The sequence below is a fragment of the Pan troglodytes genome, chromosome 6 (genome assembly GCF_028858775.2).
Source record: "Pan troglodytes isolate AG18354 chromosome 6, NHGRI_mPanTro3-v2.0_pri, whole genome shotgun sequence".
NCBI lineage: Eukaryota > Metazoa > Chordata > Mammalia > Primates > Hominidae > Pan > Pan troglodytes.
The window spans coordinates 155,145,546-155,173,340 of NC_072404.2; the positions used below are offsets into that span (position 1 = coordinate 155,145,546).

The following is a 27,795-nucleotide window of genomic DNA, read 5'->3' on the forward strand; positions in this document are numbered from 1 at the left end:
TGCAGCAAATCAGTCATGTTTCCAGTGGTGGTCATGTGGCCCAATGAGATAAAAGGTAAAACTTGGAGACTTCTGAGAAAGTGTCTCCTTTCTCATAAAGGTGTGTCCCATGGGAAGAGGTGGTCCATTTCCTTTCCCTCTTTTCAGCCATATCCTAGTAGGATGGGATGCTTTAGGTGGGATCAATTAGAGTGATGTCTTGAAAGTAAGGAAGTAAACTGGCTTTGGAACCACTGACCTCCAGCCTTATTGAGAGGAGAGCTGTCTTTATGAAGACACCTTTAGCAAAGATCCCATTACCTACAGCTAATAGCATCTTAGTCATTTTAAGGAAGAATTTAGTTTTGTGATTTCCTTATGTGTTTTATCACAGTCTGTGTATAGATCTTTTTAAAATAATTCAACAGCTTCAAAGTATAAGTTAAGAAAAAAACAAATAATCTTTTGTCATAGAATTCTGAAGATTTTCGTTTGTATGTATGAGATGAATTTGAATTTTTAAAGAATTTCTTTTGGAATATGGCAATATCTTCAGCTTGCATTCCACTTGCCCTAGGTGGTACACTTCATCAACTTTCAGAAGCTGCTGATTGGTTTTGCTTATCTTTTCTTTAGGAGACATATACTGCCTGGACTGCCTGGCTGATGTGAGCTAGTTTGTCTGGTTGAGTTGGATGTTTAAATAGAAGGCAGAACAACAACAGGTAAGATTTTAAAAAATATCCTTTAATTTCTTTGGGCTCTATTGACATTATTACATTCATTACAAACTTCTGGATGTTAAGTCCTGTGTTTAATAGCCAGAGAGGGGAAGGTGGTGGGCAGCTGGGAGAGTGGTGACTAACAAGATGGCACCACCGGGTTCCTGAGTCTGAGGGTTGGGTAAAGCCAGGGCAACGACTGGGATGGCCAAGGAGAGCAAGCAGTAGAAACTCAGGTCCAAAGGGCATTAGGCGTGAAACCTAACCTGACCACCCTATTTCATATTGCAACTTGCCCCTCTACCCATGCTGTCCTCTACTGCACCCCATTTTCCCTTACCTGGTGTTCTTAACCTTTTTTCTTTTTCCTGTGGATTTCTTCTGCAGTCTGGTGAAGCCTGGGATTGCCCTCTCAGAATAATGTTTTTAAATGTATTGAATAAAAACACATAAGACTACAAAAGAAGCTAATTATATTGAGATACAGTTACTAAATGTGTATTTCTTTATTGATACAATTTTGAGAAACAGTTACTAAATGTGTGTTTCTTTATTGATACATTAAATAACAAGATTTAACCACAGGTCCAATAGCTACAAAGTAGTGATGAATGTAAACAACAGTTCAAGAAATCTGCAACAATTGTCAATCTGATACAAAATATCTGTGATTTCAATTGGTAACAAAGTTATAGGTATTGCTGTGGCTTCTGAGGTTGGTAGCCTACAGTCAGGTTTGAAGGTTTAAGATTAATGAAAATAAACGTGCCATTTTTCCCCCATCCAAGTTCACAGATCCCCTGAATTCTATCCATGAAGATGCTATGAGTCTGGAACTCCAGGATAAGAATCCCTGCTCTTATCTTATTCTGCTATATCTGCATAGTATTTATTCTCTTCTAACATCATTTATTATTTACTTATTTTTAAAGTTCATTTTTATGGTCTGATTCTTTCTATTAGAATGTAAGTTTCACAAAGTCATTGTCTGTTTTGTTCACTGATACATTTCAAGTGTCTAGAATAGTGCCTTGTACTTACTTGTGGCTCAATAAATACTTGTTACATGAGTAAGTCCAGAATGCACCAGCATCTGAGTCTAGACAGAGGAGCCAGGCCCATGGTCCTTCTGAATGTGGGGCACCATGCAGCTGCACCCATCAAACCGCCCACCAGCCAATTCTCTTGTACTTTGGAGGGAGCCAGACTGCTATGTGGAGGTGGACTTGGAGACACTGAGTTCTGCCCATGGCACCATTGGGATTGGATGTGTGGAGGAGAAGAGGAAAGGCTTAGGGCTGGGAATGAAAAATGGACATGGCACATGGAATGGCCGTGCCCTAGGGATGGCCTGCCCCAGACTGGGGCCAGGTGTTAGACATCAGTTAATACAAAATATGTTTAGACAAATAGATTGGGCCTGGACTGGGGAGGGCCTTTAGTGCCCAGCAGAAGTATTTACATCTATTTCCAAAAGCAATAGAGAAGCACTGAATATTTTTGAGCAGGAGTCCAAGTTGGTAGAATGAAAGAAGGGCTGGAAATAAGGGCTATAAGATTTTGAGTGTAAGTGCCCACCTTATAAATCATTAGCAAAAGCAGAATATAACCCTTTCTCCAATTCTGTATGGGTGACACCCACCAATCTGGTAAACGGAGGTCGTTAGTGTGATGGGGTGTCATTCTCACTTTGTTTAGCACCCCCACCAGATATACATATTCACTTTTTGCCTTTTTTATAATAATTTGAGAAGTTATAGAAAATGCTTATACATTTAATATGTTTAATCTCTCTCTCTCTCTCTCTCTCTCTTTCTCCCTTTCTCCACAGGGTCTTGCTCTGTTGCCCAGGCTGGAGTGCACTTGCAGTAGCATAATCACAGTTCACTGCAGCCTCAACCTCCCAGGCTCAATCATTCTTCCTGCCTCAGCCCCCAAAGTAGCTGGGACTACAGGCATGCACCACCATGGCTGGCTAAGTTTTAAAACTTTTTTTAGAGACATGGTCTCTCTGTGTTGCCCAGGCTGGTCTAGGACTCCTGGGCTCAAGCAATCCTCCCACCTCAGCCTCCCAAAGTGCTGAGATTACTTACAGGTGCGAACTATCTCACCCGGCCTTTAATCTTTTTATTAGTGAGATATCTGACCCAACGGCTAGGATCTGATGGTCTTTTTAGTATGGCCTCAAATCACTGTATCCTGTAAGCATTTTTTTTTTTTTTTTTTTTTTTTTTTTTTTGAGCTGGAGTCTCTGTCGCCCAGGCTGGAGTGCAATGGCACAATCTCAGCTCACTGCAACTTCTGCCTCCTGGATTCAAGTGATTCTCCTGCCTCAGCCTCCAGAGTAGCTGGGATCACAGGTGCCTGCCACCACACCCGGCTAATTTTTGCATTTTTACTAGGGATGCGGTTTTGCCATGTTGGCCAGGCTGGTCTTAAACTCCTGACCTCAAGTGATCTCCCCTCCTTGGCCTCCCAAAGTGCTGGGATTACAGGCGTGAGCCACCGCACCCGGCCTAAACATATTTTCTTCTAGAGTGTTTTTAGGTCTGCACACGGAGTCCTAGGTCAATGCCAACACCAACTCACACTGAGCCCTAACTATGGAATCTGAGCAACATCATTATTTAGGCCCATGGACAAAATACCAAAGTAATCTGTTTCTATGTTCCATTATTTCCTCCTCTCCATACGTTATAGATACAACAATTTCCCTTTATCACACGTACCTGTGACTACGTGGGAATCATTCTATCCCAAACTGCTGCAGCACAATCTGAGGCTTACTAAATATTTGCCTCAGCCATAAAGCTGATAGAGCATTAGTTTAAAATGCAAGTAGGGACCATGAGGATCTTTTGGGTTTCATGTTGAAACATTCAAGCTGCTCTTCCTACTACGGCTATTACTACTAAATGCATTATATGATTTTTGAAAACTAGAACAATCCAAGTCTGGCTAATTTTTTAAAATTCCCATTTCTTTCACTTTCCCAACTGTTGTCTATTCACCCTTTATTCTACCTTTAAAGCAAGAAAAACTGAAATAATTATTTGGAAAGTTTTTTCACTTCTGTCAAAATAACAAAACCTATATCGTTTGAGTGATTAGTCAAGGACAGTTGACAAAAGGACAGTAGTCAAAAAGAAAAATGGCTCCCTAAACTCTTAGAGAAAAGAAATCAAGCTTGCATTGTGATCAAACTAAATGAATGTACATAGTAATAAGCAAAAATTCAAATGGCAGACCATGTTTTTCTTGCACCTATGAATTCATTCTGATGGATAAGATAGATGGCTTAGGACTCCATATTACATTTGTATGAATTAATAGATATTAGGGGAATGTGTAATAAGTGACTGCATGATTGACTGATACAGGTTTTGGATTTTTATTTTTATTTTTCCGAGACAGGGTCTCACTGTGTCACCCAGGCTGGAGTGCAGTGGTGCAATCTTGGTTCACTGCAACCTCTGCCTCCCAGGCTTAAGCAATCCTGCCACCTCAGCCTCCTGAGTAGCTGGGACTACAGGCACCCACCACCACACCCAGCTAATTTTTGTATGTTTTTGTAGAGATGGAGTTTCACCATGTTGTCCATGCTGGTCTCGAACTCTTGAGCCCAAGCCATCCTCCTGCCTTGGCCTCCCAAAGTGCTGGGATTACAGGCATGAACCACTGTGCCTGGGCTTAGGTTTTGGATCTTATATCTGATTATCCACAAAAAAGAACCCAGAAACACTAATATAGTGGAAGCCATTGCCTCAGTTAGGTAACACTAGTTGCGGTGACAGATAAATGCTAACGGTAGCCTAACACAATGAAAGTTTATTTCTCATTCTGACAACAGTCAGCATAGGGGTTTAGCGAGTGGCCTTCCACATAGTAATTCAGGGACCTAGGCTTCCCCTACCTGTGAGTGGGAGCCTCAGAGGCCTTCACTTCCAGCTGGCAGACAGAAGGAGAGAATGGAGGATACCCCCACGGGAGATTTTTACGGGCCAGGCCTAGGCGTGGAGTGCTGGTTCCCTTTGCACTCTATGGGCCACAACTCAGTGACATGGCTACCTCTAACCAAAGGCAGGCTGGGAAATGATCACATATGATGCAGCTACTAAAAATAATGTCTGAGCTATACCCATTGGCCAAGGGGAAGTGTCCGTGATATATTCGTGAGAGGATTAAGTTTCAGAGTATGTTGTATTGTGTAATATTTATAAAAAGAAATGTGAAAATCCCTAACTATAGTGCATGTCTTTGTATAATCCTAGTGAAAGGTGCAGGCGGCTGTATACCCCAGGCCCCGCACATCTATTACCACGGATTTGGGTATGGAGGCAGTGGCAGAGACATGAAATTATTAACTTTTTCTTTACATATCTTTGGAATTTTTTTTTTCATTTCTTGCAGTGATCTCATCCTTACTTTGGAATTAAATTTTTAGGTATAATTTTAAAGTATGGGCGGTAGTTTTTGTGAAATTTAGAAAAAAGAAGTGAAGAAGAATGTGTTTGTGCATCTCCACACTGTTATATTTTTTTCCTGTGGGAAGATATTTTTCGAAGTGGAGCAGAGCTTGTGTGTGTTCCAGGGTATGCTATATCCCATAGAAAGCACACCTCAAGACTGATTCCATGTTTAGCAAGTTATCTCCACATTAAAACTTTAATTTATCAGTTTCGTGCATATCATATCATGCACATAAGTGCCCTGAACCTGAATATTCCTGTCCTAAAAGGATATACTTCTCATTCTAAATTAATATATTGATATTCTGATTTGGGAAAGATAAAGCCAGTCTGGGGTTTTATAGGAATAGATCAGCTCATCAGATCCTGATAACTCTTGAGTAAACTGGTAAAATAGAGTTACCAAAACCACAAGGCTAAGACCTGGACTCCTGGCTTTACAGAGATTCATCCAATATCCACCCCTTCCGAGGACAGCCAGCCAGCTTCACCCATGGTCGGCTTGGTGGTTTGTTTACTGGCCTGCATTATCACCTACCTACTTGTCTTTATTCTCTCTGCAGGTCCCAGAGGTTTGTCTTTTGTGTCAAATTTTTCTGTAGAACTTCACCCAGCATCTAGATACAGTTTATTGACAATGAAAACAAAACAAACAGACATAGAACACAGTGATGGGAATACAGGTGGTTATTCTTGAGGGACTGCATGAAGCACAGTTGGACAAATAGCCAGTCCTCTTTATCTGCAGGGATGAGGGCAGGGACAGAAATCAGACTCCCTGTCTGCTTTTACTCATAGGAGACTGAGTTTGCTTTTCACTGGGTCCTAGACTTCCAAGTCAACCCTACTACAAAGGATGAATGAGGGAGGAGAGAAGGGTATACTTTCATCCCTGTCCTCCAAAAGAGATATCCTGGAAAATGCACTTTTAAAGTCATAAGTATCATTTGAGGCCCAGGTAAGAGAACATCAATAGGAAACAAAGCAAGATGGTAAAGGAAAAGAAGAGCAATAAGAATGCTTGGTGCGAAGAAGGGTCATGTGGCTGTTTGTCTGCAGCCTGCCTGATTCATGGCTAACTAGACAAAATGTTCAGACCAGGTCACCAGTTTTTAGATATGTAATTGAATGGTTGTCTACTATGGGAATGGTATAAACTAAAAATATTATGAAACATGTCTCTAGAAATCCTGTGTCATTAATACAATTTAAAAAGTACTAACTGGGCCAGGTGCAGTGGGTCACACCTGTAATCCCAGCACTTTGGGGAAGGCTGTGGTGGGCAGAGCACTTGAGGTCAGGAGTTCAAGACCAGCCTGGCCAACATAGTGAAACCTTGTCTCTACTAAAAGTACAAAAAAATTTAGCTGGACATGGTGGCACACTCTTGTAGTCCCAGCTACTCAAGAGGCCAAGCCAGGAGAATCACTTGAAGCTGGGAGGTGGAGGTTGCAGTGAGCCAAGATCCACCACTGCACTCCAGCCTGGATGACAGAGTGAGAATCCATTTAAAAAAAAAAAAGTATTTATTGAACACCTACTCTGTGCCAAACACCGTTTCACTGAGTGGCAAACAACAGTGAACACCTTTGTAGTGAAAGGCAAGACAGAGACCCAGAAAAAACAAACAAGGGAGTGTAGTTTGTGATACTGGGGCCAAATGAAAGACTCTTGTTATAAATTTGATGGACTTTTAGGGGATGGGAAGATCACAATCTGCTGAAAGAGTCAAAGAAAGCTTACATTTTGAGCCAGGCATTTAGGGATGGATTTGATTTACAAAAGCAGAGAGGAAAAGGAAACATATTTCATATGAGATGGAATAGCATAATAATGAGAACATTTACAAAGTGCTTTACAGTTTGCAGAGCATTTTCGCATTCATGATTCAGAGTGAAAATAAGCCAAGCTTTTCAGAGCCAAGTGTTGAGACCAATCTGACTTAGTAGAAAGTAATCATTCCTTCTTACCTCTCTCTCCTGTCTTCCCTTTCCTGATCAGGGTTCACGGTTTCATATTGACTTCTTAATCCAAAGCCCTTTTATAGGGGATTTCTTCTACAAAGAAGTGGCAAAGAGAATGAGAAGGCTGCATTTCTTAAAGAAAATGCATCTTAATGCTTGTATGGGTGTGTGTATGGTGCACGTGCATGTATGTGTGTCTGCTAACAGTTGGAACAAGACACTTTCTTTTTTTTTTTTTTTTTTTGGTCTGTTTATTTGAGATGGAGTTTCACTCTGCTGCCCAGGCTGGAGTGCAGTGGCATGATCTCAGCTCACTGCAACCTCTGCCTCCCAGGTTTAAGCAATTCTCCTACCTCAGCTCCCAAGTAGCTAGGATTACAGGCATGCACCACCATGCTGGCTAATTTTTGTATTTTCAGTAGAGATGAGGTTTCACCATGTTGGCCAGGCTGGTCTCAAACTCCTGACCTCAAGCAATCCACCTACCTTGGGCTCCCAAAGTGCTGGTATTACAGGCATCAGCCACCACACCCGGCCAACACTTTCTATATGGGATGAACAAGACATTTTGTGCTTTATAATCCCAGTGTAGATATCTTCTGGACTTTGAAGAACTTCCCTTTTCTAGCCAATCTTCTGTCTTCTCCCTTTCTTTTTTTTTTTTTTTATTATACTTTAAGTTTTAAGGTACATGTGCACATTGTGCAGGTTAGTTACATATGTATACATGTGCCATGCTGATGCACTGCACCCACTAACTCGTCATCTAGCATTAGGTATATCTCCCAATGCTATCCCTCCCCCCTCCCCCCACCCCACAACAGTCCCCAGAGTGTGATATTCCCCTTCCTGTGTCCATGTGATCTCATTGTTCAATTCCCACCTATGAGTGAGAATATGCGGTGTTTGGTTTTTTGTTCTTGTGATAGTTTACTGAGAATGATGTTTTCCAGTTTCATCCATGTCCCTACAAAGGACATGAACTCATCATTTTTTATGGCTGCATAGTATTCCATGGTGTATATGTGCCACATTTTCTTAATCCAGTCTATCATTGTTGGACATTTGTGTTGGTTCCAAGTCTTTGCTATTGTGAATAATGCCGCAATAAACATACGTGTTCATGTGTCTTTATAGCAGCATGATTTATAGTCCTTTGGGTATATACCCAGTAATGGGATGGCTGGGTCAAATGGTATTTCCAGTTCTAGATCCCTGAGGAATCGCCACACTGACTTCCACAATGGTTGAACTAGTTTACAGTCCCACCAACAGTGTAAAAGCGTTCCTATTTCTCCACATCCTCTCCAGCACCTGTTGTTTCCTGACTTTTTTAATGATTGCCATTCTAACTGGTGTGAGATGGTATCTCATTGTGGTTTTGATTTGCATTTCTCTGATGGCCAGTGATGATGAGCATTTTTTCATGTGTTTTTTGGCTGCATAAATGTCTCCTTTTGAGAAGTGTCTGTTCATGTCCTTCGCCCACTTTTTGATGGGGTTGTTTGTTTTTTTCTTGTAAATTTGTTTGAGTTCATTGTAGATTCTGGATATTAGCCCTTTGTCAGATGAGTAGGTTGCGAAAATTTTCTCCCATTTTGTAGGTTGCCTGTTCACTCTGATGGTAGTTTCTTTTGCTGTGCAGAAGCTCTTTAGTTTAATTAGATCCCATTTGTCAATTTTGTCTTTTGTTGCCATTGCTTTTGGTGTTTTAGACATGAAGTCCTTGCCCATGCCTATGTCCTGAATGGTAATGCCTAGGTTTTCTTCTAGGGTTTTTATGGTTTTAGGTCTAACGTTTAAGTCTTTAATCCATCTTGAATTGATTTTTGTATAAGGTGTAAGGAAGGGATCCAGTTTCAGCTTTCCCTTTCTTAACTCAAAGTAGACCTGTTCCTCCTCACTGTTTCACCACCCCGCCTCCCTTTCACACCTCTCCTGGTGCTGTCCGCTCCTCTGCCTACGTAACCAGGCCCTACTACCACCCTTCTGTTTTCAGGCCAAGCCCTACCTCCTTCACAAGCTCTTCTCCAGTTACAAATGCAACTGATTATCATTTGCACCCCTCTTCATCTCTGCAGTAGTTCTTAATTTCGTGGGGAGCATATTATATACCCTTAAGAATGTGATGAATGCCTTGGACCCTGGACACATATACACAAAAAATATGTGTCTAATCTCAGGGGATCATGTTCCCCTGAAAACATTGCTTTTCTAGATCACATTTGTTTAGAACGAACCATATACTTCACTGCCTTAAAATATACTTTTATATCATTTTGCCTAATATATATCTTCATAATTAGACTAACCTTGAGGAGAAAGCTGTTGTAGAATTTTTTGGTATCCTCATAGAACTTGGTTAAATGTAGAGCACATAGCGGTATTTAATGGAAAAGGAATGAATAAACCAACTAGGGTTCATCTATGCAATGGCATAGCATTCAGTGATAAAAATAAGCTATCAAGCCACAGAGGGACATGGAGGGGCCTTAAATGCATACTGCACTGTGAAACAAGCCAATCCAAAAAGGCTGCATACTGTGTGATTCCAACTATGATATTCTGGCATAGGCAAGACTATGGAGACATGAAGAAGACAGTGGTTTCCCAGGATCTGGGGGAGACAGAGGGGATGAACACGTGGAGCACAGATGATTTTCAGGCCAGTGAAACTATCCTGTCTGGTACTGCAATGGTGGATGCATGTCATTAAACATTTGTCAAAACTCATAAAATGTACAACACAAAGAGTGAACCTTGATGTAAACTATGGTCTTGAGTTAATGATAACATATCAATATTGGCTCATTGATTGTCATAAATGTACCACATTAATGTAAGATGTTAATGATAGAGGAAACTGGAAGGAGGGCCAGGGTTATATGGAAATGCTGTTTTCTGCTCATTTTTCTGAAAATGTAAAACAGCTCTTAAAAAATAAAGTCTATTAATCTAAAAAAAGAAGAGAAGTTTCCGATTTTGGCTGCAGCCTCTAATGACCATTGGGATAAAGAAGAGGCAATGCCTTAATACAATGCATGTATTTTAACTTTTTGAAAATTGTATCCATCATTGTTAAGCTCAGTTAAACTTGCGCTTGACATGTCGACACAATGTCCATTTTTAAATGAACTAACAGAATTGGTAAGATATGCTCTCATGATAGAGACTCAGCCAATTCTAATGTCAATGAAAGGCTCCACATTTAATGTACACGTTTCAACATGAAGAAAATCCATTAAAATATAATTAGCGAGTTTTACACATAAATAGAAAGAAGGCCTACCTAGACCTTGCTGCCATTGAAAAGAGTTCTTTCTTCTTTGTCTGTTTTTGTATTTTTCACAGAAGCTTTGAGGAAGAGCCATAACTACCTGGAGCAGAATGATTATTTGGAGCCACAGAAAATCATTTTAGGGAGCAGTGGGTCCAGGTTCAGTGTTGTGTGTTCAACTCGGAAAGAACACAGCTGGGTGGCTGACCGGGTTACTTCTCCCCTGTGGCTCTGCTTGCATTGGTCATTGAGGTCAGGCAGGGGTTTGGCCACAGTGTTAGCCATTGGCCCTGCATTGATCCTCACATAGTAACACCTTGTTTGGTTATTAAAGTGACTGAATTGTTGGAATGAAGCATTGCAAAGTCTTGTTATTCCATCCATCTTCACAAAGACTATAAACTAACTTCACCATGTAGTGACTCAGCTGGTTGGCTAGAAAGTACCTTGTAAGATGGCCTATTCTGCCAACATTTCCTATCCCAAACAAATCTCCCAACTCTCACCAACTCTTTACATTCCTGTGTAGTCTTTAGAGTGAGGGGCTGGGAGTGGGATGGAGGAAAAGGTAGACGAATGAAGTAAAGGGTCAGTGCACAGGCAGTAAGTACTGCTGACCACTGTAATGTCCACTCACAGCTGAGATACAGTGTTCAAACTTCCCTCAAAAAAGCCACACTGCCCTCAGAGTGACTCCTTGGACCCCAGCCATGGATCTGGCCACAGCATTCATTTGATTCCATGCATTACCTCCTTGAATAATTATAAAAATTATGTTTTCCAAATAGAACAAAGAGATTCTTCCTGAAATTCTTCTCCTTGGAACACTCATGATATGCATTCAAAGTGCTTAGCCTGGGGGTCGCCATTGTGTACACACAATAAATCTTAGTGTATCAAGAATTCAGGCAGTCATGAAGCTCAAATGACAAGAATTTTTATTTTTATTTTTTTTAACAGACAGAAGTCAGGGAGGGCAGTCATTGCTTAGACAATGAGATTCAAGCAAGTGCTGTTCTAAATCTCTGAGCTCTGTAGGGGAGAAGATGGATGAAGCAGGCGGCTTGAAGAGGGAGACACGCCAGCCAGAAGGAAAAGAAGCCGGTGAAGCAGGAAGAGAAGAAAACACGAAAGGGTAGGAAGATGAGAAATGGATGCCAAGGAGAGGGAGAAAGAGATTGTCAGCAAGGGAGGCGAACCGAGGAGAAAACAGGGAGATTCCTGCATGGGTGGAGCCAAGTTTCCACTGTGCTGTGAGCAGAGGAAGCCAGGTGTATTGTTCCTGAAACTACGTTATTAACTGCCTAACATATGGCTCACAAGGTACACGTGGAAGCGAGAGCAGGAAACAAAATGCAAGTCAGCTGGGCTAACGCTGAAAAATAGTGATCTGTGTGAGTTTTGAGAAGTGTGAGAATAGAAACCTTCTATGCAGGAGATCAGCATCTTTGTCTGTTTCCTACACCGAGGCTCAAAGAGAACATTTGCTCCCAAACCATGGTAGTTCTGTTTCAGATAAAGTTGTCTCATACCAACCATAATTCATGTTCCTGATCGTGACCCTGAAGCACAAGAACCCAAGGAAGCTTCGGAATTTTCAAAGAAAAATGAACTATGTAGAGTGGTGTGACCAGCAAATGCAGTTTGAATTTTAAGTGTGTATTCTAATTTTTTAGAAGATTCTGATTCCGTGTGTGAAAGATTGAATTACCCTCCATTTTCTAGGATGTGGCCCATTTGCCAGCCAGCCTGGACCTCAGATCTTAGTTCCGGTTCTGTAACTTCAGTTGCCTGCCAGACATTTCCATCTGGGAGCCGTGTCCTCACTCTGAAACATTCTCAGAACCAGCCTCCTTCTCCACCTGCCCTCAGACATTAGCACCATTCCTCTCCCATTGTCACCTTTGATTGTCTCTTCTTTACTTCCATACACTGCTTTTTTTTTTTTTTTTTTCCCCCGACAGTCTCACTCTGCCACCCAGAGTATAGTGGTGCAATCCCTGGTCACTGCAGCTTCCACTTCCCGGGCTCAAGCAGTCCTCTCACCTTAGCCTCCCGAGAAGCTGACACCACAGGTGCACGCCATCAAGCCCAGCTAATTTTTTTTTTTTTTTTGAGACGAAGTCTCACTCTGTTGCCCAGGCTGGAGTGTAGTGGCACAATCTCGGCTCACTGCAAACTCTGCTTCCCGGGTTCAAGCAATTCTCCTGCCTCAGCCTCCCAAGTAGCTGGGACTATAGGCGCACGCTGCCATGCTGGCTAATTTTTTGTATTCTAGTAGAGATGGGGTTTCAGTGTGTTGCCCAGGTTGGTCTTGAACTTCTGAGCTCAGGCAATCTGCCTGCCTCGGCCTCCTAAGGGCTAGGACTGCACCATGCCCGGCCTAATTTTTTAATTTTTTTGTAGAGATGGGGTTTTGTCATGTTGCTCAGGCTAGTCTTGAACTCCTGAGCTCAAAAGATACACCCCCCTTGGCTTCCCAAAGTGCTGGAATTACAGGCATGAGCCACCATGCCCAGCCCAATATGCTGCCAAATTTTTCTTCAAATGATTTCCTAGTTCCTTCCTTGCCATTCTTGCTGCCCTGAATTAAGCCCAGGTCCTCATTTATTGGCTTCCCACTTGACTCCTTCTATTTTAGCCAGCACACATGTTGTAGAACAACTTCCTTAATGTGGCTTTCACTTGGCTTCTGACTCAGAGTGTAGGAGGTCTCCTAATTTCCTAGGGCAGTAGGCCTGGCCCTACCCCACAAGCCTCATTACGGCTTTATCTGCCCATATCCCATCACCCTCTATCCACATCTTGTTATCCAGTGGAGAGTTTCCACTTCTAGGTTCCAAGCCAGAAATGTGTGGATCATTCTGTCTTCCTTCACTTCCTTAAACAACCCGTCGGCAAGTCCCACAGACTGGATCTCCAGAGTTTCCCTGTAGCTCTTTTCTCCATGCTCACCACCCTAGTTTAGGGCAATGCCACCCTTTATTGAGACTCTGGAAGAACCTCCTGACAGTTCCTGCTCCCCTCTGGCCCCTCCAATCCATTTTCTACACAGTGGCCCAGAATGTTTAAAAATGCAAATCAGGTTGTATCATGCCTCCAGTGGCTTCTCATTGCACCTAGGGTAAAATCCAAGATCCTTGTAGTAGCTTCCAAGGTCCTGCATGGCTTATCCTCTCCCTCCCTCCTCGAAGACCTCAATGCACCTGACTGAACTGATCTCAGCACGTTTCCACCTCTGGCCAGGCTCTCTACCTAATGACCCTCCTCCCTGCTTTTTGATCCATTCCACCTCTCGTCTCCTAGGTCTTGGCTTAAATATCTTCAGAGAAGCCCTTCTGGACTTCCTTCAGTAGTGTCATTCCCACTTCCCGCCACTATTCTTATTACCTGTTTATTTCCTTCATACCTTTTTATCATTTGCAATGATTGTGTTTGTTTCCTCATCTTTTTTCTGCCTCCCCCAGACCTGAAGCTCCAAAAGACACTGGAGTGTTTGTCTTGTTAACCATCGTTTCTCCAGCTGTCGACACAATGGTCAATATGTTAGCTATTATAATTACCATTTTAATATTACTGTTTCTTGATGATTTTAGACTCTTTGGATAGAATATTCTCCCTTCTATCTGAGAGTGTTTGTGACCTTCTCATATTTCCTCATGTCCTCTGGAATCCTGACCTAAATTTTTAGTCTTTTCCTATCAGTTATCAATTGCTTACTTGTTGTTTTCACGTTTAAAAACTCATTCAACTCCATCCAATCTTTCTTCTTCTTCTTACAAAATAGTTTATAGCTAACTATATTTCCTTACTCTAATTTGTTCCTTCCCTGTATTCAGTGTCTCCCCATCAATATCTTTTATTACTCCAGAATAATTTCAGAAACAGTTTGAGACAGTTTTAAAAATAATGCCACTGGCATTTTACTAGGGATGACGTTAACCTTATCAGTTAGTTTGAGGGAAATCAGCATCTTTGCAATATCAAAACTCTTCCTAATCAAGGACAGACCACATTTTTCCATTTATGTGTTTTTAAATAAAATAATGTTTTCTTTGTATTGGCTTTTTGACATTATTGTTAAATTCCCCTTCAACATTTAACTGTTTCACTACAATATGTCTAAATCTAGGTCTGTTTTTTATTAATTTGGGCTAACATATGATGAGCTTTGATCTACAAATGCAGGTCTTGCTTCAACTTAAAAATATTTTCTTTTCTAATATCTTTAAGTAGCTCTTCTGTTCTTTTTTTCTCTCTCCTTCAAAACTAGATTTCTATCACCTGTCTTTCTATGTCTAGACCTTGTTTCTGATAGTTTTGATCTCTTTGTCCTTTTTTTTTCTTTCTTGTGAGGCAGGTTCTTGCTCTGTCACCCAGGCTGGTGTGCAGTGGCACAACTCAGCTCACTGCAACCTCTGCCTCCCAGGCTCAAAGAATCCTTCTACCTCAGCCTCCCAAGTAGCTGGGACCACAGGCATGTGCTACCATGCCCGGCTAATCTTTGTCCTTTTCTTTTGCATTACAGAATACAGTCCCATGCTTAGCTTTCTTTTCACTGATTGAATTATCTTCCATTGCCAGTTGTAACCACTGTGGTTGCTAAGTTTATTTACAATTCTTCCATGTCATTAAATATTTCATTATTATTATTATTTGATACGGAGTCTCCTTTTGTCACCCAGGCTAGAGTGCAGTGGCCTGATATCTGCTCTCTGCAACCTCCGCCTCCCAGGTTCAAGCGATTCTTCTGCCTCAGCCTCCCAAGTAGCTGGGACTACAGACGCACGCCACTGTGTCTGGCTAATTTTTGTATTTTTAGTAGAGACGGGGTTTTACCACATTGGCCAGGCTGGTCTCAAACTCCTGACCTCAGATGATCCACCCACCTTGGCCTCCCAAAGTGCTGGGATTACAGGTGTGAGCCACCACATCCAGTCACATTATTTTCTTAACTGTGTCAACTCTCTCATATCACTTTGTTGGCTTATCTCATCCTTACCTTTTATTTCATGGAGTCTGAGATTTTTATCTGTCCCTCCATCAAATGTAGTTTAAATATTGTTTTAAGTGTTGTTCAAATGTATTTCCATTTTCTACAGTAACTTTTTTCTTTAAAATATGCAATTTTAACACTTCTTGAGTGCTATGTGTATCCATTTTCTCGTTACAGAATAGTTGCATAGGTTACACGTGATATAGTTTGGCTGCATCCCTAACCAAATCTCATCTTGAATTGTAGCTCCCATAATCCCTACATGTTGTTGGAGGGACCCAGTGGGAGGTCATTGAATCATGGGGGTGTGTTTTTTCCATTCTGTTCTCGTGATAGTGAATAAGTCTCTAGAGATCTGATGGTTTTATAAAGGGCAGTTCCCGGCTGTTCGCAGTGGCTCATGCCTGTAATTCCAGCACTTTGGGAGGCTGAAGTGGGTAGATTACCTGAGGGTAGGAGTTCGAGACCAACCTGGCCAACATGGTGAAGCCCCGTGTCTGCTGAAAATACAAAAATTAGCTTGGTGTGGTGGCTTGTGCCTGTAATCACAGCTACTCCAGAGGCTGAGGCAGGAGAATCACTTGAACCTAGGAGGTGGAGTTGCAGTGAGCTGAGATCACTCCACTGCACTCCAGTCTGGGTGACAGAGTGAGACTTGGTCTCAAAAGAAAAGAAGAAGAAGAAGAAAGAAGAAAGAAGAAGGTGGTGGCAGTTCCCCTGCACATGCTCTCTTGCCTGCTGCCATGTAAGATGTGCTCCTCCTTTGCCCTCTGCCATGATTGTGATGCCTCCCCAGCCATGTGGAACTGTGAGTCCAATAAACCTCTTTTTCTTTACAAATTACCCAGTCTCTGGTATTTCTTCATAGCAGTATGAAAATGAACTAAATAGTAAATTGGTACTGGTAAAGTGGGGTACTGCTGTAAATATACCTGAAAATGTGGAAGTGACTTTGGAACTGGGTAACAGACAGAGGTTGGAACAGTTTGGAAGGCTCAGACGAAGACAGGAAAATATGGGAAAGTTTGGAACTTCCTAGAGACTTGTTGAATGGCTTTGACTAAAATGCTGATAGTGATATGGACAATAAAGTACAGGCTGAGGTGGTCTCAGACGGAGATGAGGAACTTGTTGGGAACTGGAGCAAAGGTGACTCTTGTTATGCTTTGGCAAATAGACTGGCAGTATTTTGCCCCTGCCCTAGAGATCTGTGGAACTTTGAACTTGAGAGAGATGATTTAGGGTATGTGGTGGAAGAAATTTCTAAGCAGAAAAGTATTCAAGAGGAAGCAGAGCATGAAAGTTTGGAAAATTTTCAGCCTGATGATGCAATAGAAAAGAAAAACCCATTTTCTGGAGAGAAATTCAAGCCTGCTGCAGAAATTTGCATAAGTAAGGAGCCCAATGTTAGTCACCAAGACAATGGGGAAAATGTCTCCAGGGTATGTCAGAGACCTTTGCAGCAGCCCCTCCCCTCACAGGCGCAGAGGCCTAGGGGGAAAAAATGGTTTCCTGGGCCAGGCCCAGGCCCCCACTGTGTGCAGCCTAGGAACTTGATGCTGTGAGTCCCAGCCACTCCAGCTGTGGCTAAAAGGGGCCAAGGTACCACTTGGACTTGTGGCTTCAGAGGGTGCAAGTCCCAAATCTTAGCAGCTTCTACATGGTTTGAGCCTGCAGGTGCACAGCAGTCAAGAATTGAGGTTTGGGAACCTCCACTTAGATTTCAGAGGATGAATGGAAATGTCTGGATGTCCAGGTGGAAGTTTGCTGCAGGAGCAGAGCTCTCATGGAGAACCTCTGCTAGGGCAGTGCAGAAAAGAAATGTGGGGTTGGAACCCCCACATGGAGTCCCCTCTAGGGCACTGCCTAGTGGAGCTGTGAGAGGAAGGCCACCATCCTCCAGACCCCAGAATGGTAGATCCACTGACAGCCTGCACCATACACCAGGAAAAGCTGCAGACACTCAACTGGGAAAGCAGCCAGAAGGGGGGCTATACCCAGCAAAGCCACAGAGGCAGAGCTGCCCAGGGCTGTGGGAGCCCACGCTTGTGTCAGCATGCCCTGGATGTGAGACATGGAGTAAAAGGAGATCATTTTGTAACTTTAAGGTTTAATGATTGCCCTATTGGATTTCAGACTTGGATGGGGCCTGTAGCTCCTTTGTTTTATGGCCAATTTCTCCCATTTGAAATGGATGTATTTACCCAATGCCTGTATCCCCATTGTATCTAGGAAATAACTAACTTGCCTTTGATTTTACAGGTTCATAGGCAGAAGAGATTTGCCTTGTCTCAGATGAAACTCAGGACTTGGACTTTTGGGTTAATGCTGGAATAAGTTAAGACTTTGTGGGACTGTTGGGAAGGCATGATTGTGTTTTAAAATGTGAGGAAATGAGATGTGGGAGGGGCCAGGGGCAGAATTATATGGTTTGGCTGTGTCCCCACCCAAATCTCATCTTGAATTGTAGCTCCTGTGTGTCATGGGAGGGACACAGTGGGAGGTAATTGAAACATGGGGGTGGGTTTTTCCTGTGCTATTTTCATGATAGTAAGTCTCATGAGATATGATGGTTCTATAAACGGCAGTTCCCCTACATATACTCACTTGCCTGCCACCATGTAAGACATGCCTTTGCTCCTCCTTTGCTTTCCACCATAATTGTGAGGCCTGCCAGCCATGTGAAACTGTGAGTCCATTAAACCTCTTTTTCTTTATAAGTTCCTCAGTCTTGGTATTTCTTCATAGCAGTATGAAAATGGACTAATACAACATGTTTGTTTTTCCCTCTTAATATATTTTGGAATGAGGAAAGATCTCTCTTGACTATGCATTCCCCCAAAAGTAATGTGAATGGATTTCACAGCTTACCTGAAGTCAATTAGAATAATCCTTTTCCATCTTGAATTGGAGGATGGAATGAGATAAGTTCAGTGATCCATCAGGCAGATGGGTGTAGCAGGGATCCTGGTGCTGGGGGTGTCCTGACAGCAATCCTGATCACAGCCATCAGTGGTGCTAGCCAGGTGCCAGGCCTGATTTGGAACATTGCATGTGTGTTTCCTTGTTTAATCCTCACAATCACTCTATGAGGTATATATATTATCATCATTCCCACTACATAGATGAGGAAACTGAGGGCTCAGTTAAGAAAATTATCCAAGCTAATAATTAGCAGAATAAGCATTCAAACCCAGACTATCTGACTCCAGAATTCATGGTCTTAACTTTTATGTTATATTGCCTCACTTGCTCCTGGGCCTGGGGCTCCAGTGCCACAGCCCCCAAGGTAGGAGTGCTTCCTGTTCCTCAGTGGGCTCAACCTGAGGGTTCAGTGGGATGGACCCTCCACTTTCATCCCATGACACACAACTCTTCGAAGTGAGTTGAATTGTGAGTCTTCCTTCTAGTTCCTCCTTGTCTTAATATCTAGAATGAAAGTCTAGAACAAATCCCTAGATTTTCTTTCTCTCTCTTTCCTTCCTTCCTTCCCTCCCTCCCTCCCTTCTTTTTCTTTCTTTCTTTCTTTCTCTTTCTTTCTTCCTTCCTTTCTTTCTTTCTTTCTTTCTTTCTTTCTTTCTTTCTTTCTTTCTTTCTTTCTTTCTTTCTTTCTTGTCTTTCTTTCTTTCTTCTTTTTTTTTTTTTTTGAAACAGCCTGCTGCCCAGGCTGGAGTGCAGTGGCTCGATCTCAGCTCACTGCAACCTCTGCCTCTGGGTTCAAGCAATTCTCCTGCTTCAGCCTCCTGAGTAGCTGGGACTACAGGTGTGCGCCACCATGCTTAGCAAATTTTTGCTTTTTTTTTTTTTTTTGAGATGGAGTCTCGCTCTTTCACCCAGGCCAGACTGCAGTGGCGCTCTCTTGGCTCACTGCAAGCTCCGCCTCCCGGGTTCACACCATTCTCCTGCCTCAGCCTCCCAAGTAGCTGGGACTACAGGTGCCCGCCACCACGCCTGGCTAATTTTTTTTGTATTTTTAGTAGAGACAGGGTTTCACCATGTTGACCAGACTGGTCTTGAACTCCTGACCTCAAGTGATCCACCTGCCTCAGCCTCCCAAAATGCTGGGATTACAGGCATGAGCCACTGTGCCTGGCCTATGTTATTTTATTTTATTTTATTTTATTTTATTTTATTTTAGAGACAGGGTCTCACTCTGTCACTCAGTCTGGAGTGCAGTGGCACAATCTTGGCTCACTGCAATCTCCACTTCCTGGATTCAAGTGATTCTCATGCCTCAGCCTCTCAAGTAACTGGGATTACAGGCACGCTCTACCATTTTTAGTAGAGACAGGGTTTTGCCATGTTGGCCAGGCTGGTCTTGAACTCCTGACCTCAAGTGACCCAGCTGTCTTGGCCTCCCAAAGTGCTGGGATTGCAGGCATGAGCCACCGTGCCTGGCCTATTTTTATTTTGGTATTTTTAGGAGTTTCTAGGAGCTGGGGATTGAACACCTATGCTCTGTTCCCCTTTTTCCAGGTCTCTCCCTCTGCCCTGTCTCCCTCTCTGTCTCCTGCTTCCTGAAACACTCTTCTGCCTTGCCTGCCATTCTGCTTCATTATCTACAGGGTCTCTGGCTGTGCCCTCCCCATCCTCCCTCTCATCTGTCTGCACCTTGATTCCCCCTTGGCTCCATTCTCAGTTGTTCTTTTCTGTCTCCGCCCTCCTTGGTGACCTCACACACTCTAAAGCTTTCACCGCCATCCACACTGGTGTGTGGTCCCTGGCCCCAGCCCAGATGTCTCCCAAACTTCCTTTGAACAGTGATTGTCTGCCGAATGCTTCTACCCAGGGGGTTCACAAACTGGACAGCACACACTCCCATATGGAACACTGCACTGGTCACCTTTTCTCATTGAATGTGCCTTCCACTTGCTGGGGAGTCATCCTGGATTCCTGCCTCTGGTCTGGCCACTCTGCAGTCCAACTGCCCTCCCTGCTGTGGGCAGATGATCTCTCCCTTCCTCGAGTCCTCCAAAGCCTCCAGCGCCAGCTCTTCCATGTGGTCTCAGAGGTCATCAGGGATTTGATCACTTTTCACCTCATTGAACTTTGCTCTTTGCTGGATTCTGTTTCCTGCTCTGCCACCCAGGCTGGAGTGCAGTGGCACGATCATAGCTCACTGTATCCTTGAATTCCTGGGCTCAAGTGATCCTCCAGCCTCAGCCTCCTCCAGCCTCAGCCTCCTGAGCAGCTGTGATTACAGAGGTGTCCCACCACACCTAGTTAATTTTTTTTTTTTTAGATGGAGTCTCGCTCTGTCACCAGGCTGGAGTGTAGTGGCGCAATCTCGGCTCACTGCAACCTCCGCCTCCCGGGTTCAAGTGATTCTCCTGCCTCAGCCTCCCAAGTAGCTGGGACTACAGGTGCCCACCATCATGCCTGGCTAATTTTTTGTATTTTTAGTAGAGACAGGGTTTCACCATGTTGGCCAGGATGGTCTCAATCTCTTGACTTCGTGATCCACCCACCTCAGCCTCCCAAAGTGCTGGGATTACAGGCGTGAGCCACTGCGCTCAGCCAATTTTTTTCTTTTTTTTAAAGACAGGGTCTTGTTGTGTTGCCCAGGCTGGTCGCAAACTCTTGGCCTCAAGCGATCCTCGTGCCTCAACCTCCCATGTATTTTCCCAGCTTTCTGCACAGCTTGGAGTTCCCTGTGTTTATTTTCCATGGCCTTGCCCCTGTCTGCTGGTAAATGGCCTTCTGGGGAGGGGAATAATCTCTGCTCTTTAGCATTTGCTGACATCTGTGGTGTAAATATTCCCATCACCGCCAATCTCAAACTACTAACATGACTTCATTGAATGTGGAGTTGGGTAGAGATGTTCAATAGCCACCATTAGACAGTATTTCCACCTTACAGATACAATAGACCTAAAACAAACCCTCAGCCAGGTGTGGTAGCTTATACCTGTAATCCCAGCATTTTGGGAGGCAGAGGCAGGTGGATTGCTTGAGCCCAGGAGATTGAGACCAGCCTAGGCAACATGGCAAAATCCCATCTCTACAAAAAAAAAAAATGCAAAAATTAGCCAGATGTGGTGGTGCATGCCTGTAGTCCCAGATACTTGGGAGGCTGAGGTAGGAGAATCACTTGAGCCTGGGAGGCAGAGATTGTGGTGAGCTGAGATCACACCACTGCCCTCCAGCTTGGGTGACAGAGTGAGACCCTGTCTCAAAAAAACAAAAACAAAACCCTCAAGGGCATAGATAATAGTAAATGGTAGTAAAATAATTAGGGAGTGATATATTTTTAGCATTTATTATCTTTAGTATTTTGTATTTTAGTATTTATAACCTTTATTTTTAATATAATTTATTTAATTGTAAACTTACATAATTTAATTATTAATAATGGCCACATGTAACAGCTTGCTGGCAAAATTCCTGAACACTTAGCGAGCAGCCCTCCTGAGCCGGTTTGAGCTAGCTCCAGCATGCTCCTGGCTCCCCTTCCTAGAGATCCCTCATCTCCACCGTCATCTGGTCAATACTTATCCTTCCCTTAAGTCAGCTCTGCTCACACTGGGAGTGTGTCCCTCTGCCACTCCATCACTGCTCTCCCCACATTGCAATGATCTATTTACACACCTGTCTCACCTCCTATTCCATGAACTTCTTGAGGGCAGAGGCTGTGTCTCATTTATCTTTGTAATCCCAGTATAGTGCCTGGAACATAGTACACATTTGGTGAATTATGATTTAAAGAATTGATGGTGCCTTTTCTGTTAGCACTATTCTTTTCTCATCTATCTCTATTTCTAATCACTTTGGGAAATGCTCTTGGCTGCATGATGAAACAGAGTGCCAGGTCTTCATTAAAAAAAAAAAAAAGCTTGTTGATTGGATAAACTCACCAAGCTGACTAGAGCAGTTTTAAGTATAAATTGTTTACTCATATACTGCCTGTGGCTATAGAATGCAAATTAATCACTTTGGCAAAGTGTTGTATTAGAGTTCTCCAGAGAGACAGGACCAATAGGAGATAGATAGATAGATAGATAGATAGATAGATAGATAGATAGAAGATAGATAGATCGATAGAACCAATAGGAGATAGATAGATAGATGATAGATAGATAGATAGATAGATAGATGATAGATAGATAGATAGAACCAATAGGAAATAGATAGGTAGATAGATAGACACAACCAATAGGAGATTAGATAGATAGATAGATAGATAGATAGATAGATAGATAGACAGATAGATAGACAGACAGAACCAACAGGAGATAGATACATAGGTAAATAGATGATAGATAGGCAGATAGAGATAGAGAGTTATAGATATATGAGAAGGGATTTATTTGGGGAATTGGCTCACAAACTATGGAGGCTGAGAGGTCCCATGATAGGTTATCTACAAGCTGGCGACTCAGTGATGCTGACAGCATGGCTCAGTCCCCGTCTAAAGGCCTCGGAACCTCAGAACCAGGGGAGCTCATGCTGTAACTCTCAGTCCGAGGCTGAAGGCTTGAGAACTTGAGGGGGTCTGCTGGTACAAGTTCCAGAGTCCAAAGGCCAGAGATCTTGGAATTCTGATGTCCAAGAGCAGGAGAAAAAGGGTGTCCCAGCTCCGAGAGTGAGTGTGGATTCACCTGCCTTTTTGTTCTATCCAGGTCCAAAGCTGAATGGGTGGTGCCCGTCCATGTTGAGGGTGAATCTTCTCCACTCAGTCCACCAACTCACATGCCAGTCTCTTCTGAAAACATCCTCACAGACACACCCAGAAAGAATGCTTCACCAGCTATCTAGGTATCCCTTGAGCCAATCAAGGTGACACCTAAAATTAACCATCATAGTGATAATTTAAGGCATTAAGGACATCATTTCATGTCCTGCAGCTCTTTAAGCCCAGGCTCGGTCATTTTCAATAAGTGGAAATTAACTTTTTTTTTTTTTTTGAGACAGGGTCTCGCTCTGTCACCCAGGCTGGAGTACAGTGGTGTGATCTCGGCTCACTGCAACCTCTGTTTCACGGGCTCAATCAATTCTCCAACCTCAGCCTCCCAAATAGCTAGGATTACAGGCATGAGCCACCAATGCCTGACTTTTTTTTTCTTTTTGGTAGAGATGGGGTTTTGCCATGTTGCCCAGGCTGGTCTCAAACTTGTGAGCTCAAAACAATCCTCCCACTTTGGCCTTCCAAAAGGGATTATAGAGGTGAGCCACTGTGCCTGGCCTGGAAATTACCATTCTAAGTCATCTTTGTGACTGCCAGGAAATCAGAGTAGTCCACCAGGAAGAGTTATCTCTTGGGCTGAACAGAACAGTGGTTGAGTGTCTCTGGTGTGACAGGTGCTATATTCGCCATGGGGATAGATGAATGGAAAGGAATTTGTAAAGGTATTGACAATGTTTTTTGAGTTTTTAAACAGGATGCTTGTCATTTTAATGACACAGACTCTAATTTCTAAGCATTTTTAGAGGGACGCATATTTTTGTATACTATTAACTGCATAGTCTTCTTTCTTAGAATGCCTAATTTACCAGACATTGACAGAACTTTAGCTCAAGCCTCACTAAGAAGACGTAGCAGTGCACGCTCTGGGATTATTTTATACTTCACTAGGATGACTTATTTATAGAACAGAATCTTTTTGCTTTCCTACAAGATTCAACAGTTCTATTAAGCAACAGCAAAAGAAACAGCTACTTCTCCAGAGCAGACTTCAATCTTAAGCAAGATTTATATTTCAAAACTAAATATTTAAAAGCAAATCATAACAGAGCTAAAACCAACAATACCACATATACCCAAACTATGCCAGTGAGTCTGGGTCCATATCTTGTAGGAATTATATGTTTCTGAAAACCTAGAGAGATTTTATTCTCTCCCTAAAGAAAAGTTTAAGGTCTTATTCTATCCATACACACACACATCAGACTGAAAAGCAAAATCAGAAGACTGAGTTCACCTGAATTTAATTCAAATTCGAGGAAGTAGCATTTGAAATAGCTTATTTTTTGACTGGATTCAACCTGAAGTATATTGTGATTTCTCAATATCTCCTTCCACAGGGAAACATTATTTCTTGCCTATGATGGGTACAAATCTATATATACTCTGCACATACAGTCACTCTTTGTCACACTTGATAATGGGTCACATTTGTGGTGAACAGATGTTTCCTGAGAGTCTGAGACTCATGAGCAAAGCCGTGGTGTGGGTAAGAGGGATGAGCTGTTCTCACTGGATGCTTCCAAAGGGGCTGTGCTTACAATTAGTCTGAAAGCCAAATTATCCTTATTGAAGAAGGACAAAATGGCATGGGCAAGCTCTTCTCTCCTGTCTTAGGACAGACGCTGCTTATGAAAATTGTCTGTACCTGTCTTTGATGATTCTGGACTAGAAATGGTTCCCTGGCATGACTGGGTGTCTTAGAAAGGACACTGTGGAGTTAACTTCTGGAAGGAAAGTCTAACATGATCTGCAGGCTCAATAACAGATAAAGGGAAAAAAGAAGGGAAAGAAGACAAAAGGAAAGGAGTTTTTCACTCTGACAAGAACCACATGAGTGACTAACCCTAAAGATGGAAATAGAAAATGACCTTTGGTGGGGGATATTTTCTGAACATTCAAAGCTGGATTTGACTGCTTTATAACATTTCAAATGGCATGGAATGTACTCTGTTGTGAATGAGAAATGCCCCCTTTAAAATGAGCAAAGCCTTAAGTTAGTCTACATGACAGTGACTCTGGCCAGGTAGAATATTTCAACCCTGCACTTCCTGGCCTGTACCCTTTCGAGCAATTGCATTTCATAAATTTCAGGAGCATGCCTGAAGCAGATGGTTGAGACATGGGAAGGATCATAAATCCGGGCCTCAATGTCTTCCAGCTCCCAAATTCAAGGCTCTGAAATGCTGGCCTTGGCACAACTTGGCATCCATGCCATGGAACAGTCTTCCACAGGTGGTAGTTCAGCATCTTATGTGTAGTTCTTATTGCCGTCCTTGAAAAGCAGCAGTATATAGGAATGGTAAAAGACCTCTCTTTTTCTTGTGTGCCATAAAAATAGCTAGATAGAAACTCTTCCCAGAGCAAAGAAAAGTAGGTTGAAATGTTCTACACTTTGTGGTTGAGGCTGAATTCCGACTGAGCAAATACACACAAATGAGGGGAGACAATATCAACCCCACAATGTTGGGGTGAACTCCTCAGTGACAGATGAAGAAACAAACACTCTCAGTGCAGTTATCCTCATATCAGATGCTTTACCCTGAACCAAACGTTTTTCCAGAAATTTTTTTCTCTGTTACCAAAGTAATACACATTCATTCTAGATTTTTGGAAGTTCAGACAAACATAAGGAAGAAAATCTCCTTTGCTTTTCCTGTACATGTACACGTGGAAAAACGTCCTTTGCCTTGGGTCGTGTTTTGTGGATTATGCCTAATTAAAGACAGTACTCTTCTTAGAGACCAGTATCAAAATGAGTTGAGGGGACTTGCAAGAAGGAATGAATAGAATGTATTCATTTCTCCACATTCCTATCCCCAGTTTTTGGGGAAAGGTGGTGAGTCCCTGTGTCTTGCATTGATAACATGAGAAGTACCTGAGAGTTTCCTGCGAGAAATGAGCAGTCACTGTACCTCATCTAAAGTGCTTTGAAGCCAAGCACGGTGACTCACGCCTGTAATCCCAGCACTTTGGGAGGCTGAGGCAGGTGTATCACTTGAGGTCAGGAGTTCAAGGCCAGCCTGGCCATCATGGCAAAACCTGGTCTCTACTAAAAATACAAAAATTAGCCAGGTGTGGTGGTGGGTGCCTGTAATCCCAGCTACTCAGGAGACTGAGGCAGGAGAATCGCTTGAACCGGGGTGGCGGAGGTTGCAGTGAGCCAAGACCATGCCGCTGCACTCCAGCCTGGACAACAGAGCAAAACTCGTTCTCAAATAAAATAAAATAAAATAAAATAAAATAAAATAAAATAAAATAAAATAAAGTGCTTTGAATGCTTGAGAAGAACCTGGTGGGTCACTCAGTTCATCCTCTGAGGAGGCACTCATTCCTGTTTGAGGATAAGAGTGGAGAAGAACATTTTGGGGAAGCCCTTGACCTTTCGTATTCGGCCTTTCAGAGACCTTCCAGTACTGGGTCACTGATGTCCCTTCAGGATGTGAGTAACCTCCACTGACTACTACAGACCTCTGATCACTTCCTTTAGTGTAACTCGCTCTGCACAACCACAAAAGATGGGCTGCTGCCTGGCTGAGGAAACACCCTTCTGGTCAAGGGGCTGAAGAAAATCTGTTGTCCGCTAGACTGAGGACGACTTCCTGACAAATGTTTCACATGGAAGAATAGGTCCAGGTTTCCATAGGTTTGTCCAAAGGTTTGGTTATGTTATATCCTGCTTCTTTTGAATGATAACATCCATCATAGAGTTATAGGCTGTGGTCACCTGTTCTCGGACCTTTGGTTGGGTCCCTGAATCACATGTAACTGTTTTTCTGTAATCATCATCAAATCCACCTTACCTGTGGCTCTAGAACTCAGCAACTGTAGAACACAGGGCTGTTAATTTTCCAGATCTTCTTTGTAACTATGTTAAGCATTAAGAAATACTAGGTTCAGGGATGACAGGCCTACATGTGTATGTATCTTTTTCTGCCAAAATGAGGTGTGAATCAGTTAGCACATTTGAGACCTGGTACCCAAAACAGCCAGGATGAATGAGGTGAAGAAGGCACAGTGGGAGCCCTCAGGTGCCACCTCCTCTCCACTCTACAAAATCAGAAGTCTCTGTTGCTTGCATGTTATGTGGATGTGGTTTTCATTTTTCTGGCCCTTTTGGATTGGCTTTCTTTTGGACCGTTTGTGTGGCATTGATGCTGCCTTCCCCCAGCATGGCCTTTGCTTCTGCCTCTCCTAAATGAAGCACCCCACTGTCCAGATGGTACCATCTCTTCATTACAGAAAAATCATCTAAGTAGAAAGAAGTAGCGTTTGAGCCACATTGCTATGTAGTGTTGGGAGGAACAGTCTCTATCGACCCTCAGCTCACTTCCTGATCAACTCAGCCTATGGTTCAGACAATTGGTTTGTTTTCCACGAAGGTTTAAAGTGTGGAGTACATGGTTCCAACCCTCACCCTCTCACTCCGTTTTTCTGGGAAAATTAGCTGGCATGATACATTTCAGATTCAAAAAGCTGGACTCTGGGATGCCCTCCCCAAGATGGCAGAGCTTTGGGATGAAAACAGTGTCAGGCAAGGAGTTAAGTAGCCTTATCTTGGCCTAAGTTCACTGAACTGACCAAGCTTCATTGTATCCAGTTGGTCAAGTGGACACTCAACATGACTTTGCTGGAATCACAAGGTGGTTGTTGCCATTGGAGGAAAGAACAGATGTAGAAGGCCTCATACAAGGTGGGAAAATATAG

At 42.9% G+C, this 27,795-nt stretch overlaps 1 protein-coding gene across 4 annotated transcripts in view; it reads left to right on the plus strand.

Moving 5' to 3' along the window:
- The window catches only part of TBXAS1 (thromboxane A synthase 1), a 241,618-nt gene that overhangs the window by 8,561 nt on the left and 205,262 nt on the right, over nucleotides 1-27,795 (plus strand). For all 4 annotated transcript variants that reach the window (XM_063815029.1, XM_063815030.1, XM_063815028.1 and 1 more), the window contains one exon: nucleotides 616-704. The gene's annotated coding sequence lies outside the window, so the exon portion shown is untranslated. The remainder of the gene's footprint in view (nucleotides 1-615; nucleotides 705-27,795) is intronic.